Source organism: Mesoplodon bidens, assembly GCF_964165515.1.
Source record: "Mesoplodon bidens genome assembly, chromosome: 5".
NCBI lineage: Eukaryota > Metazoa > Chordata > Mammalia > Artiodactyla > Ziphiidae > Mesoplodon > Mesoplodon bidens.
The window spans coordinates 79,851,712-79,868,916 of record NC_138161.1 but is presented as its reverse complement, the minus strand read 5'-3'; positions in this window follow the sequence as shown (position 1 = coordinate 79,868,916).

Here is a 17,205-nt window from a genome sequence, read left to right as displayed (position 1 = left end):
CAAAAGATCCAGGTCTCCTGATGTTTAGATGATACATACTTAAGTCTCACCTGCCACGCCCAATATGACACCAATCACTACTACAGTGATGGTGGTCAATTCCAGATTTTCTCTGCTATGTCTTTTGTAAAATGTATATTCCCACTCTTTTGACATTCCACAGAAATCACAATTCAGTTTTCAAACTTGATCCCCATATACATGCAATTATTACTGTAAGCACTCTAATTCTTAATGTTATATAGTCAGCATAGTGTAAAAGCTTAGGACATATGTTTCAAACTAAGAAGGAGCTGGAGTCAAATCTAGCTTCACAATTTTGATTCAAGATGACAGAAAGAGGGATTAAGAGATACACACTACTACATATAAAATAGATAAACAACAAGGCCCTACAGTATAGCACAGGGAACTATATTCAATATCTTATAATAACTGATAATAAAAAAGAATAAAAAAGAAAAGGAATATATATGTATGTATGTATGTATAGCTGAATCACTTTGCTCTATACCTGAAACATTGTAAATCAACTACATGTCAATAATAAATTGGTCTCTAAGGCAAAAAAAGAAAGAAAAAAAAAGCAGAAAGAGCACATGTATGTACCTCTCTTATATCCCTAAGTCTACCTCCCCTACATACCTAAGCCCAATAAGAATTACAGCCCTAATAAGAAATGATAAAGGAAAAAAGAGATTTAAACAGATGAATTTAGCATGACTCCAGAAGCACATCTTGGAAATACTCTAAGTTAAGAATAAGGTAGGGAGAGTGCTTGTGTTGGAGAAAAGAGAGCAGAGAAAGATACAACACAGAAGATGAGACGCAAGAGTTGTCTTCTCCCACGGAACTCTACAGAACTCCAAACACAGAGTCAAGTTATGGTTTGCTCCAGAAATGAATGAATGGTTCAAAATGAGGAAATCTGTCAACATAATGTATTATCTCACAAATTAAAGAAGAAAAAATCAAATTATTTTATTATCAGATGCTATAATGGCATTTGAGGAACTTAATCAGCTAATTAAATGTAAGCCAAATAGTAATAGAAAGAAATTATTTAGAGGGGATTTACCAAATACAACTGCAAACTTCATTGTAAGTGGTAAGACAGTTTCATTATAATCACAAACAAGCAGGAATGCCCTCTGTCATCATAATAATTCAGCATTTCTTCTGAGATTCTAGCAATAAATGCAATTTTAAAAATTAAACAATTGATATCTATCTTAGGAAAAATAGAATTTTTTTGCTCATGATATAACTCTGTATGCTTCAATTTAAAGACATGTAAATACTTAGATTTCTGCTTCTACCACCTTAATATTTAGGTGTGTAAATGGAAAAAGTATTCCATTCTTTATACCATCATACAATACCTAGGAATATATTTAATAATTAAAGGGACAGATTTATATAAATAAAACTAGAAATTTAATTCAAAGATATAAAACAAAATCTCAACAAAATAAAAAAACAATATTTTTGAATGGTAATATCTGATATAAAAATATTAATCCTTCTAAATTAATAAGTAAATAGAATACAATTCCAAATATAATCTTGTGACCTAGTATTTGAATTAGAGTCAATGATATTAACATATGTAGAAGACTGTCAGTAAAAAGACAAGTAACTAGTAAAGCAAGGCTAGTGGGGGTAGCAAGCAGACCAGGGGAAATGATACTTAACATCTAAGCCATTCTAACCAAAGCAGTATAATACTGACATAGTAATAGCCAAATAGCTCAAGGAAACAAAGAGAGAGCCCAGGAATAGATGCCAAATACTAGTATGTGTGTGTGTGTATGTGTGTGTATATGGTGTGCATGTGTGTGTACATGTACATATATAAATATATATTCAATATATGACAATATTAGCATTTCAATTCAGTGATAAAAAATGTTTTCAAAAAATCATTATTATGCTTAATAGAGTTCAAGAAATGATAACCTTATTATGTAAAGAACTATTACCAATGACTAAGAAAATGACAAAGATATCAATAGAACAGTGTGCAACAGATCTGACTATAAAAATCACAGAAGAGAGAACTCAAAAGGCAATATGAAAATTTCTAATTCTCTCAGTGGAGAAATCAAAAGCTTTACAGACAAGCAAAAGCTAAGAGAATTCAGCACCACCAAACCAGCCATACAACAAATGCTAAAGGAACTTCGCTAAGTAGGAAACACAAAAGAAGAAAAGGAACTACAAAAACAAACCCAAAACAATTAAGAAAATGGTCATAGGAACATGCATATCGATAATCACCTTAAACGTGAATGGATTAAATGCTCCAACCAAAAGACACAGGCTTGCTGAATGGGTACAAAAACAAGACCCATATATATGCTGTCCACAACAGAACAACTTCACAATTAGGGACAAATACAGACTGAAAGTGAGGGGATGGAAAAAGACATTCCATGCAAATGAAAATTAAAAGAAAGCTGGAGTAGCAACACTCATATCAGATAAAATACACTTTAAAATAAAGAATGTTACAGGAGACAAAAAAGGACATTACATAATGATCAAGGGATCAATCCAAGAAGAAGATATAACAATTATAAATATATATGCACCCATGATAGGAGCAGCTCAAAACATAAGGCAACTGCTAACAGCTCTAAAAGAGGAAATTGACAGTAACACAATAATAGTGGGGGACTTTAACACCTCACCTACACCAATGGACAGATAATCCAAAATGAAAATAAATAAGGAAACAGAAGCTTTAAATGACACAATAGACCAGAGAGATTTAATTGATATTTACAGGACATTCCATCTAAAAACAGCAGATTACACTTTCTTCTAAAGTGTGCACAGAACATTCTCCAAGATTGATCATATCTTGGGTCACAAATCAAGCCTCAGTAAATTTAAGAAAATTGAAATCATATCAAGCATCTTTTCTGACCAAAACACTGTGAGATTAGAAAAGAATTACAGGGAAAAAAACATAAAAAACACAAACACATGGAGGCTAAACAATATGTTACTAAATAACCAAGAAATCACTGAAGAAATCAAGAGGAAATCAAAAAAAAAAAAAAAACCTAGAGACAAATGACAATGAAAACATGACAATCCAAAACCTATGGGATGCAGTAAAAGCAGTTCTAAGAGGGAAGTTTATAGCTATACAAGCTTACTTCAAGAAACAAGAAAAATCTCAAATAAACAATCTAACCTTACACTTAAAGGAACTAGAGAAAGAAGAACAAACAAAACCCAAAGTTAGCAGAAGGAAAGAAATCATAAAGATCAGAGCACAAATAAATGAAATAGAAACAAAGAAAACAATAGCAAAGATCAATAAAACAAAAAGCTAGTTCTTTGGGAAGATAAACAAAATTGATAAACCATTAGCCAGACTCATCAAGAAAAAGAGGAAGAGGACTCAAGTCAATACAATTAGAAATGAAAAAGGAGAAGTTACAAGAGACACCACAGAAATAAAAAGCATCCTAAGAGACTACTACAAGCAACTCTATGCCAATAAAACGGACAACCTGCAAGAAATGGACAAATTGTTAGAAAGATATAACCTTCCAAGACTGAACCAGGAAGAAATAGAAAATATGAACAGACCAATCACAAGGAATGAAACTGAAACTGTGATTAAAAATCTTCCAACAAACAAAAGTCCAGGACCGGATGGCTTCACAGGAGAATTCTATCAAACATTTAGACAACAGCTAACACCCATCCTTCTCAAACTCTTCCAAAAAATTGCAGAGGAAGGAACAATCCCAAACTCATTCTATGAGGCCACCATCACCCTGATACCAAAACCAGACAAAGATACTACAAAAAAGGAAAATTACAGACAAATATCACTGATGAATATAGATGCAAAAATCCTCAACAAATACTAGCAAACAGAATTCAACAGCACAGTAAAAGGATCATACACCACGATCAAGTGGGATTTATCCCAGGGGTGCAAGGATTCTTCAGTATATGCAAATCAATCAATGTGATACACCATATTAACAAATTGGAGAATAAAAATCATATGATCATCTCAATAGATGCAGAAAAACTTTTGACAAAATACAACACCCATTTATGATAAAAATTCTCCAAGTAGTGGGCTTAGAAGGAACCGACCTCAACCTAATAAAGGCCATATATGACTAACACACAGCAAACATAATTTTCAATGGTGAAAACCTGAAAACATTTCCTCTAAGATCAGGAACGAAACAAGGATGTCCACTCTCAACACTATTATTCAACATAGTTTTGGAAGTCCTAGCCATGGCAATCAGAGAAGAAAAAGAAATAAAAGGAATACTAATTGGAAAAGAAGAAGTAAAACTGTCACTGTTTGCAGATGACACGATACTATACATAGAGAATCCTAAAAATGCCACCAGAAAACTACAAGAGCTAATCAGTGAATTTGGTAAAGTTGCAGGATACAAAATTAATACACAGAAATCTCTTTCATACCTATACACTAATGATGAAAAATCTGAAAGAGAAATTAAGGAAACACTCCCATTTACTACTGCAACAAAAAGAATAAAATACCTAGGAATAAACCTACCTAGGGAGACAAAAGACCTGTATGCACATAACTATAAGACACTGATGAAAGAAATTAAACATGATACCAGCAGATGGAGAGATATACCATGTTCTTGGATTGGAAGAATCAATATTGTGAAAATGACTATACTACTCACAGCAACCTACAGATTCAATGCAATCCCTATCAAATTACCAGTGGCACTTTTTACGAAACTAGAACAAAAAATCTTAACATTTGTATGGAGATACAAAAGACCATGAATAACCAAGGCAGTATTGAGGGAGAAAAACGGAGCTGGAGGAATCAGACTCCCTGACTTCAGACTATACTACAAAGCTAATCAAGACAATATGGTACTGGCACAAAAACAGAAACATAAATCAATGGAACAAGATAGAAAGCCCAGAGATAAACCTACGCACCTATGGTCAACTAATCTATGACAAAGGAGGCAAGGATATACAATGGAGAAAAGACAGTCTCTTCAATAAGTGGTGCTGGGAAAACTGGACAGGTACATGTAAAAGAGTGAAATTAGAACACTCCCTAACACCATACACAAAAATAAACTCAAAATGGATTCAAGACCTAAATGTAATACCAGATACTATAAAATTTTAGAGGAAAACATAGGAAGAACACTCTTTGACATAAATCACAGCAAGATCTTTTTTGATCCACCTCCTAGAGTAATGGAAATAAAAACAAAAATAAACAAATGGGACCTAATGAAACTTCAAAGCTTTTGCACAGCAAAGAAAACCATAAACAAGATGAAAAGACAACACTCTGAATGGGAGAAAATATTTGCAAACGAATCAATGGAGAAGGGATTAATCTCCAAAATATATAAACAGCTCATGCAGCTCAATATTAAAGAAATAAAAAACCCAATCCAAAAATGGGCAGAAGACCTAAATAGACATTTCTCCAAAGAAGACATACAGATGGCCAAAAAGCACATGAAAAGCTGCTCAACATCATTAATTATCAGAGAAATGCAAGTCAAAACTACAATGAGGTATCACCTCACACCAGTTAGAATGGGGAACCCTCTTGCACTGTTGGTGGGAATGTAAATTGATACAGCCACTATGGAGAACAGTATGGAGGTTCCTTAAAAAACTAAAAATAGAATTATCATATGATCCAGCAATCTCACTACTGGGCATATACCCAGAGAAACTATAATTCAAAAATGCACATGCACCCCAATGTTCATTGCAGCACTATTTACAATAGCCAGTCATGGAAGCAACCTAAATGCCCATCGACAGATGAATGGATAAAGATGCTGTGGTACATATATACAATGGAATATTGCTCAGCTATAAAAAGGAATGAAATTGAGTCCTTTGTTGAGATGTGGATAGATCTAGAGGTCATACAGAGTGAAGCAAGTCAGAAAGAGAAAAACAAATATCGTATATTAACGCATGTATGTGGAGTCTAGAAAAATGGTACAGATGAACCGGTTTGCAGGGGAGAAGTTGAGAAACAGATGTAGAGAACAAACGTATGGACACCAAGGGGGGAAAGCCGCGGGGAGGTGGGTATGGTGGTGTGATGAATTGGGTGATTGGGATTGACATGTATACACTGATGTGTATAAAATTGATGACTAATAAGTACCTGCTGTATACAAAAATAAATAAAATTAAATTTAAAAATTTTAAAAACATTAATACTAAAGTTTCTTTGCGTTATTTGTATGGAAATATATTAATATAAACGTTTCAGACATTACATGAAATTCCTAAAAATCTTATTTGTTCTGGTATAATGTTATAAGTCATAATTCTAGTTATTATTTTTAATGCATATCTCAGAAATAACTAAATTTCCTTGTCAATTACATTATTATGAACTTTCATCAAATCTTTAACCATGGTCATTTTTAAGTCTTTTATCATTTACAGACAGTTCTGTGTGTACTCTGATGCTTTTGCAAAAATGTTCCTATAAAAGGGTTTTATCTTCAAGGAATTCATGGAAAAGACTCTGACAAGTACAGGTTTCTGGTAACTGACTATATTGCTGAACTGAATGAATAAGCATGTTCAGAACTCTCATGGAAAACTGATGAACTCATAAAAGTGCTAACAAAAGATGAAGATGAAAAAGAAATTAATTACATGGGACTGAGTGAACTGATGAGGATGATTATAATTTTTGTGAGTTTCTGTTTGAATAAAAAAAGAATATTTCTTATTCTCTATATTAATCAGGAAGGCATATTGAAGTATTAGTAATGTATTGCCTTATGTTCATAATACTTTAAAGCTGGAAAAAAAGGCATTCCCTTAACTGAAACAGGGAAAACTACAGAATGAATAGGTTTGACAAGAGGAGAATATCCTAGACTATATCAGGAGCTCAGTGTGGACATGTTACCTTTGAGATTCATATTGGACACCCAACGTGGAATTGTCAAGTTGGCAGTTGTAATACATACAGGTCTGGGTAAGACCTGAGCTGGAGCTCTATACATTAGTATGGATGCAATCACTTATATAATAAATGTAAAGGAGAGATATAAGAATTGAGCCCTCCAGCACTCCAACATTCTGGAAGATGTTGTTTACAGAGTCACCAGAATCACAGAGCTAAACACAGAAGGGTAAGCTTGGAGAGAGAGATAAGAGGTAAATTACCAACACATCATGGAATAACAGTCATTTAAAAGAATGAGCTGACACTGTATCATTTACTTTGGAGGGATTTCCAGGAAGTATGCTTAAGTGCAAAAAGCAGTGTGCAGAAAAGTTTATTTAATATTATCCCACTTATACAAAATGAATTATGAACCTCTCACCCCCCCAAAAAAATAAGTTGGGAGCATTTGTGTTCATATATAAGTATGTGATCAAGCATAAAGATAAGAAAGAATATGTACTAGATAGTTAACTTTGGTCACCAGGAGGAAATATAGGAGAGAATGGAGGGGGAAGTAAACTGGAAATTGATGTAATTTTAATATAATAGTTGTGTATAATTTTGAAAGTTGCCCATGATTTTTAAAATGACTTGTATGACTGTGGTAGAGGCTATGGTATAACACCAAGTCACTCATTCCCCAAGATGCCAGGAATCATGGCTGCTGACACCTCGTGGCTAATCATTTTTCCAGGAATTGCCTTTGGCAGAAGGGAAATGCCTCACCCAAGGTGTGATATTGTGACATCAAAAGCACGGTATATTTGTTCTTTGTCCCTGGTTCCTGGCACAGAGCTCCTAAAACACTTGAAATTTCCTGAGTGATAGAAGTGTCACTTGTCTTAATGAGGTGACTCTTGGTGGGTTCCTGGTCAGCTTCAGGATGGACGTTGGTCACCAGAAAGACCAAGCCATGATTAGAAGCTTGGAAGTTTTAGCCCCACTCTCCAACCCACGGGAAGGGGAGGGGGTTGGAGATTGGGTTTAATCATCAGTGACCAATGATTTAGTCAATCATGCTTATATAATGAACCTCCAGAAAAAAAATACATAACCAAATGGATTTAGAGAGCTTCCAGGTTGGTTAATACATGGAGGAGCTGGTAGGGTAATTTGCCCAGAGAAAGCATGGCAACTCTGTGCCCCTTCTCCATCCTTTACCTTATGCCTCTCTTCCATTTGGCTGTTCCTGAGTTGTACTTTCTATAATAAATGGGTAATAGTAAGTAAAGTGCTTTCCTAAGTTCTGAGAGCCATTCTAGAAAATTATCCAACAAAAGGACATCATGAGAACCCTTGATTTATAGCTGGTCAGTCAGAAATGGGGAGTAGTCTTGTGGGATTGTGCTCTTAACCTTTGAGATCTGCACTAACTCCATATAGTTTTTGTCAGGATAAGTTGAATTGTAGGACACTCAGTCAGTGTGTACCAAGAATTGGAGAATTGCTTAGTGTGGGAAAAAAACAGGCACTGGTTGCCAGAAATGGTGAGAGTAGTAGTAAAATCAGTGTTTCCTTTTACAGGGTCATAGTCCTTCCCTGAGAGAAGCCTAACCCTCTTATTTTAATGGTATAACAGAGGACTCCTGAATTCCCCATTGAATTGGTTGAGATTTTTGTAGTGATTGCATCCCAGTTCAATTTCTCCTACTGCACCATCTTGCTTTCCTTGTTCCTTCATACTGTGTCCAATTACTTTCCAGAACACAAACCTCTTTTTCATAGTCTCTTTCCTGGGAAACCCAACCTAGGGCTCCATGTAATCTTAATTATGTAAAAATAAGCATATAGGTGTTTTGAATGTGAGTATGTTATGTTAATGTACTGACAAAGAATGACATGAAACATGGCATTCTTGAAATATTGCCTGCAAAATATTAATGTAGTGTCTGACCGTGAGGGTGGGGTTTCCTGTTTTTCCAATTTTGCCATGAGCATATATCATTTTTACAATCAGAAAGTATATATTTATTATAAGAAGTTATGCAAAAAATCAATAAAATAATTTAAATAATATAGTTATAAACAGAGGAGAATAAGAAGAAAATAGGAAACTAATACTTTGCCTTTCATAACAGGGATTCATAAGATGCTGTGTAAAGATGATTAATCACAAATGGGGAATGAGCATATTATTTTAGAGTTATTGAGATAACCTCTAGAAGCAGCAAAAACTAAAATTATTAAAACTTATTACTATGGAATATGAAGCTTGGGGTATGAAGTGTGAGTAGAAATAGTGCCTTTTGCTTTTCATTTTGTGCTTTTCTGTACTGTTTAAATTCATTTTTTTATCATATGTGTTATTACTCTGGTAATAATTTCTTAATTTCTTTGAGAAAAATAGCACATATTAAGACAAGTCAGAAATAAATTTTTAAGATTATAATAGTGATATTAGAACTATAATAAAACTGTGGGTTATTTATGTCATTACTGTCAAACTGCCTATAGTGTTATTGTCCATGATTTATATGAATACATAAAACTTAAAAATCAGCCTTTACCACCTACCAGATATGGAATCTTAAAGGAGTTAGTAACCTCTGTAAGAGTTAGTTAACCTCTATTTTCCTTACCTAGAATATGGCTATAACAATAACTCCCTCATGTGCAGATTTGAATTAAATGAGGTAATGCATATATGATGCTTAGTAGAGACTCTGCCACATACAAGTTTTTGGTAAAAGACAACTTAAACTAAGGCCCGATTTTTCATCTTTCTTGCCAGTTTCATTTACACATGTAGATTTTCAATAGGTACCATAGGTCCTAGTTAATATCTATGTTTCCAGAGTAATTATTAATGGTGCTAAATTTTCATTCTCAAAAGTGTCCCAATCCAGTTAATAAATTATATGGTTATTCTACTTATTAATAATAACATTAATATAAGAAAGAGAAAGAATTCAGATATTCCTTTCAAGTTCATAAGGTACTTTTCTCAGCATACTACTTAGCTAAGATTAAGGGGAATGAAGATTTTCCATTATGTGCAATATATATTTCACATATAAATCATACAATCATTGAAAGGTTCCACTCCACACCATCTTTCAGTAACCAAAGATGAGAACACTGTTATTACAGTTTTATAACAACACAGCTAAATTCTTTTTGAATTTGAGTTTACTGTCAACAACTTTAGAAAAGGTTAAATTAAGAAGTTATGATTATTCTTCCCCACAAAGAACATAGGTCACCCTAAGGAAGGAAAAACAATCACTAGGGATATGTAAGACTGGATCCCCTCATTTCTGTCCTCCTCACCCTTCCTAAACAGCTCACTCTGTTTCTTTAAAGCATATTTTAGGTTATTGGGAAACAAAAATATAAAATTAACTTTTTTTTATTATGATGAAGTCCTTTGAGAACATTAGGACATTATGAATAGACTCTTTTCTCATTTTATATAGACTATGTCTTTTGAAAGACTGTATTATCAATTTCTTATTTTTAAAAAATCAGGCACATTATCTATTAGAATTACGTTGATTGGACAGAGAAAATTAGAGTTTTACCTGTGCATTTTTAAATGACCTATCTGTAATGTCTAATCATCTCAGACAAAGATATTATGCTCCAACAAATTCATACTGAGTGGTGCCTCTGAAATGCTAGTCTTAGTAATTAGGACTCAATCTTCCAGCCATTATGCACACAACTACCAGTGACCCAGAAAACTCCTCCTGACATTGAAGGAACATAATGAATGTAAAATAGGCCATTCTCAATCCATCCCCTTTTCAGAGTCTGTGTATCTTTTCTTCACACAAACTCTCTTCTACCTAAAGGAAAGCAACAAATGCTGAAATATATACAGCAGGCCTAAAGAGACTAAAATTATAAGTAGTCAGTGATTCTAAATGGTCAATATGATTTAAATGACTCTAGATTATGACTTTTTTAAATTTTTATTTATTTATTTATGGCTGTGTTGGGTCTGCGTTTCTGTGCGAGGGCTTTCTCTAGTCGTGGCAAGTGGGGGCCACTCCTCATCATGGTGCGCGGGCCCCTCACTATCGTGGCCTCTCCTGTTGCGGAGCACAGGCTCCAGACGTGCAGGCTCAGTAATGTGGCTCACGGGGCCAGCTGCTCCGCGGCATGCGGGACCTTCCCAGACCAGGGCTCAAACCAGTGTATCCTGCATTGGCAGGCAGACTCTCAACCACTGCACCACCAGGGAAGCCCCTAGATTATGACGTTTTAATGTGAGCAGCATTGAAGTACCTCAGCTCCATTCCAACATATCCAGCCATCTTTAAATTTTCTTAATATCTGAAAGAAATCTACATAGTCAAGCAAATCCTCTCATGGCCCCTCAAACATGTCATGATCATTTCTGCCCCTAAACACTTACATTCAGTGTTGCCTCCAACAGGAATATATTTATCCACAATTTCATCATCCTTGTACATTCTACTCATCCCTATTATATTAGATGTCTTTCCTGATCCATATCATAATATCATAATGATGTCTCTTGCAAACCATTTCCCCAGCCACATCACAGGTTGAGCTCTTGCATCTCTATTTCTGGCACCATCACCTACTGCCTGACACTGTCTCGAGGAGTCTGTTTCTCTATGTGTCAAGCTGTGTGCTTTAAAAGACACAACTGTGACAGAGACTGGCTAGCTTTTTATCAAGCTCATTTCCTTTTCTTGCTAGGCTTACAGCTCCACCACATTTTCCAGGCTTCCTTGCAGTCAGGTTTGTCCATATGATTGAGTTACAGCCAATTAAATGTGAGTGGAAGTGATGTGTGCCATTCTAGCCTAACCCATAAAAAACCTCCCACATGTATTTCTCTATGTTCTTTCCACATTCCCCTAACTTGAGTCAGACAATCATATCAATCTTGAGAGGAAGGAATTGAAGATTATGAAGACACATATGGATTCACCTTGTAGATAGAGGTGCTCCCTAACCAGGAATATCTGCTTTGGACTGTTACATGAGTGTAATATAAATCTGTGTTATGTTAATTCACAGGTATTTGGTTATCCTGTGTCAACCTTTGGCATTACCCAAATTAATATAGAAATCAAAATCAGAAGTGGGGTTACTAATGGTCAGGCAATACTTGGTAAAGGAATTGGTATTAGAGGTTGAAAAAATAGAGACTTATGTTACACAATGGCAAATTAGTTAGCAGAGATAATCTGGAGTGCAAACAATATGACTACTGAGCCTTTCTCTCCGAGGAAAGTGGTTGCAAAAAGTTAGAGTGTGCATTACTTTTCCTTTCTGCTTCTTTACAAACTTTTATGGTCTGCATGTTTGTGTCTCCCAAAACGTCGTGTGTTGAAGCTGTAACCCCTCAGTGTGGTGGTATTAGGAGGTGGGAGCTTTGGTAGGTGGTTAGGTTAGATGAGGGTATGAAGGTAGAGCCCGCATAATGGGGTTAGTACCCTTATAAGAAGAGTAAGAGACCAGAACTCTCTCCGTCTGCCATGTGAGGACACAGTGAGAAGATGGCCATCTGCAAATCAGGAAGAGAGTCATCACCAGAATCCAACCATGCTGGTACATTGATCTTGGATTTCCCAGCTCCAGAACTATGAGAAATAAGTTTCTTGTTTATGCCACCCAGTCTATGATATTTTTGTTACAGCTGCATGTGCTAAGGAAAGAATTAATGGGTTTAAAGGAAAAATGAAGAAGGATAGATAATCCAGAAATGCAAGGTCTTGAAGGGTTGGAAAATTAGAAAACTCAACTGCTTTTAGACCTCAACTATAGGAATAAAAGACTGAAAATGACATTGAAGTACAAAAGCTCATTGATTGTTCAGTTAAGCGAAGCGTCTCACCCTTAAGCAAATCAAATTGCGAGTGTTTCCTTCACATGCAAGCCTACGGTGTTTCAGATGCCATAAAAATAGTCCCATTAAAGTGAGAAATAGAAGCAAGATGTATTGAAGCCCTCTCTCAGACACCACTAGGAAAATATATTGATTAGGCAACGATGAGTTTATTAAATTTATTGCAATAAGGAAGAACACCACCTTGACAGTCTTAGTGGTATCTCAAAAGCTGGGAGTTAGGAAATTACCAAAAAGTTTTAGGGCCTTGTTTGAATAAATGTAAGGTAGGTGTTGAAAGGCAGGGATCTGGTTCAGAATGGGCAGGTTATGACATACTAGCTTTGGATTTCTGGGCACAGTGGAGCAATGGCCTTGAAGCAGCCTTGATAAACAAGCTGTTGTTCTTAATGAGCATGTTAGTTGCTTTATAGTCATATTCCAGGAAAGTATTTTCTGGAACAAGTAATTAACTTGTGCTTGGTCTCAGTAATATTTAAATGAGGACAGGGCTATATATTCTCAGGCAGAGGAAAGAATGGTTTAAGTAATTGTTTAACATAGAGACAAGATATTATGTTGGTGTCAGTTATCAGTTCCTACTTTTGGTCATTCTCCATCCAGTCTATTCCAGAGGGTAGATTGTCATCTGGAATCATGATCAATCCAAATGCACATTGTTATTTGATGTGTCATGGTCATGTATTAAGTATCCTTGTTGGATGATAATCTATTGGATCATCTGACAGAAAAAAAATGGCTATATATCAGCATTTAAGACTCTGGAGATAACACACTTGAGCACTAGGACACAGGCAAATACTAAGAAAAGGATCATGATCAGAGTTTATAATCCACTTCTAAGTCAAGGGTAAAGAGTGCCTAAATTAAAGCAAGAGAATAGATCCAACTACCAACGTGAAGAGCCTGTAGTACATAATTTAGTTATTTGTTCCCAGATGTTTTAAAAATAATAAAAATTCCAGAAAAGCCTATAAGGTTAAAGAGAATGACACAATATCTAGGGCAGCTCTGTTCAGAATCAACACCAATCTGGTCTCACAAACTTCTTATGCAAGGACATCTATAGCCTTAGTGGCACTGTAATACTCTCCTGTCAATCTGTGAGCTATCACATGTAGGACATGCCCCCACCCCCATACATTGTAAAGCAAGAAATGAGGAGACTTGAGGACAGAAGAAAGACACTTAAAATTCCCTTTTAGGAGTTAAATTTTGGAGTCACAAATTGAGACTTGGTTTATCTTCTTTATTAACTAATTTACCTAAAGACTTCTTTTTGGTTTTTTCTTTTACTTTTTCTTTTTTTTAAGAGAGGAAAAATGGCATATCAAAACGGGTCCATAGTGATATCAGGTACTATCTTGAATATAGGCAACAGCTACTAAGATAATCAGACCCTCATCCAGCTTTGCAGATAGTAACCAATGAACTTTTCATGCACAAATCCAATACCATTTTTTGGGAGTCACCCAGAGTTCTTTTGAGCCAAAATACCCTTGTGGGCTGCCTAATTATTCTGTAACTTCTAGGGCTACTCAGTAAGACTGGATTGGAGTCAGACAGTGAGATTTAAATTAGGTAGATCATCCGTTAGAGCTATAGTAAAACAGCATGAGGTTAAGCTTAAGAAGTAAGCCTTCTTGCAGGTCTGTTAAAATGAAGTGGTGTCTTAGTCTGCTTGGGATGTCATAGACTAGGTGGCTTAAACAACAGAAATTTATTTTTCTCACAGTTCGGGAGACTGGAAGTCTGATATCAGGGTGCCAGCATTGTTGGGTTCTGATGAAATCTCTCTTCTTGGTATTCAGATAGCTAGATAATTCTTATGTCTTCACATGTCATAAAGAATGAGAGAGAAAGAGAGAAGCACTGTTATGTCTCTTCTTATCATGGCACTAATTCTACTACCAGAGCCCCACCCTCATGACTTCATCTAAACCAATTGGCTCCCTAAGACCACCATCTCCAAGTACCAACACATTGGAAGTTAAGACTTCAACATATGAATTTGGGGTGGGAAAAAACTCCATCCATAGTATGTGGCTTTCCCTAGTATACTGTATTTTTCTTAGTCATATTCCAAACTCTACTTCTGTGAAAGTTTTGTTATATAGTCATATTCTAAAATCTATTTCTGTGAAAGTTTTGAACTTTAAGAAACTCCTAAATGTTGTTTTAACAAAGATAGAACCCTCCTATCCTAGATGTGATATCTAAGAGATTTTACTTTTGGCTGTCTGACCAGTTGCATTGTTTACAATCTAAGAAGTTGCTTAGGTGTGTCCAATCAACCAATATACTGGCTAATTTATTAGAAAGAACTGGTATTAATGGTATTAAGTTGGTCTGATTTATATTTTAGCTAAACCACAAGAAAATTATAGCCAGCCACTGAACACATACCAAGGAGTTGCTAGTGATACAAAGAACAGTATTTATGATATGGACTTCATTGACACCATAGTTAAAGGATAACAAGTGAATGTCAGCAAATCCTGAAACTTAAAGCAGCATAGAATATATAAAATAGCTGGAGAAAATAAAGAACAAGAGCATGCAGATTAAATCATGATAAACTGTGACTCTAGTCAGCTGAATCTTGTTCTATGGGTCTTGGGTAGAAGCAGTCTATTTTATGTTTTGATAGTTGTCAACTTGATCCAAATATCTCTCTCTTCTCAAAAAGTATCTGCTTCTGGATGATACCTAAGAATTATCAGCTTAAAGCCTTTGGCTAGGAATCTTCCAATGAGTTGCAGCTGGTTTATATCTCTTAAACTGGTAGATATAAATCAAGGATCAACCCTTCAAAGATTTACTAATGTGATAATGGTTAATAGGTGGCTGATAATATCTATTCCATAGGAATTCCAGGACTACCTATCTTTGACATCTTTTCCAGAAAACCAAATCTCCAATTTTAAGTTAGGCAAAGTTTGCTTGGGAGGGTGTTGAGGAAAATCTGCTGTACCTGGTGATGATAAGCCTGAATGCATTGCATAAATCCTATGCAGTATTTGGTTATGTCTGCTTACAACAGGGCAGAGTCTAGGATTAAAGGTAATATTCCTAAATTCATGAATCAGCTTGTTTCTAACCCATAACAAAAAAGTCAATGAATGTGAAAAGAAGTGTATCACAGTATCATTAAGATTGGTTGAAATACTTTAGACCATGGAGTACAAAGTTCTGAGAACTTTGAAATGTTTCATTTTATAATTCCATTTGTGCTTTCCTTCTTTCTCAAAGATTGAGGGTTTTGCTTTAGAGACCATGAAGTTTTTCAATAAGTAGCAAGGTCTTGAAAATCTCTTAAATGAGATCTCTAGCAAATTGGGTGTTCCATCACTGGAGAGATAGCAAATGAAAATCAAGCAGTTATTTCACCACCATCATAGCTCAGCTGTCTGGCTGGAAAACCTCCAACCAATCCTGAGAATAAACAATGGCCAAGATATATGTAAAATTCATTCTATGGAGAGACAAAAGGTCCTACTCTTTAGGACAGGGAACTATATTCAATATCCAGTGATAAACCATATGGAAAAGAATATTAAAAACAGAATGTATACATATATATAACTGAATCACTTTGCTGTACAGCAGAAATTAACACAACAGTATAAATCAACTATACTTCAATTTAAAATTTTTAAAAATACAATTCATTCTCGTTGTTTGTTAAATAAAATGCATTTTGAGATATTCATAGCTTTGGATTGCTGGGCCCAGCAAGGTAAGGGCCTTGATGAGTAAGCTGTGAAATATGGCTGATTTAGTTGTTTTACAGTATATCTCTCAGGAGCAAGGACATCCTGGAGAAAGCACCTAACTGTTTTTTGCTTGATCACAATATTTTTAACACAGAGACAGGAAAGTGGGCTTGGCCTCAGTAATACATTCCATGAGAACAAGAAGTTATGTTGGTTTCCATTTTCAAGAGCAAAGAAGTAAAAGAAACAAAACAGGGCTTCCCTGGTGGCGCAGTGGTTGAGAGTCCGCCTGCCGATGCAGGGGACACGGGTTCATGCCCTGGTCCAAGAGGATCCCACGTGCCGCGGAGCGGCTGGGCCCGTGAGCCATGGCCGCTGAGCCTGCGCGTCCGGAGACTGTGCTCCGCAACGGGAGAGGCCACAACAGTGAGAGGCCCACATAACGCAAAAAAAAAAAAAAAAAAAAAAAAAAAAAAAAAAACGGATCAGAGAACTATGTCTAGGAAAGAACTTTGGGAATGATTCCTGGCATCAGAACCTACTCAAAACAAATGGATCAGGAGCCTACTATATCCTTAAGACAAATACATTGCCAAAGAAACTCTGGGCTAGGTTTAAAAATTCTTTGATTTCTTTAAGACTTAACACATCACTTGAGCACAATAAAATTG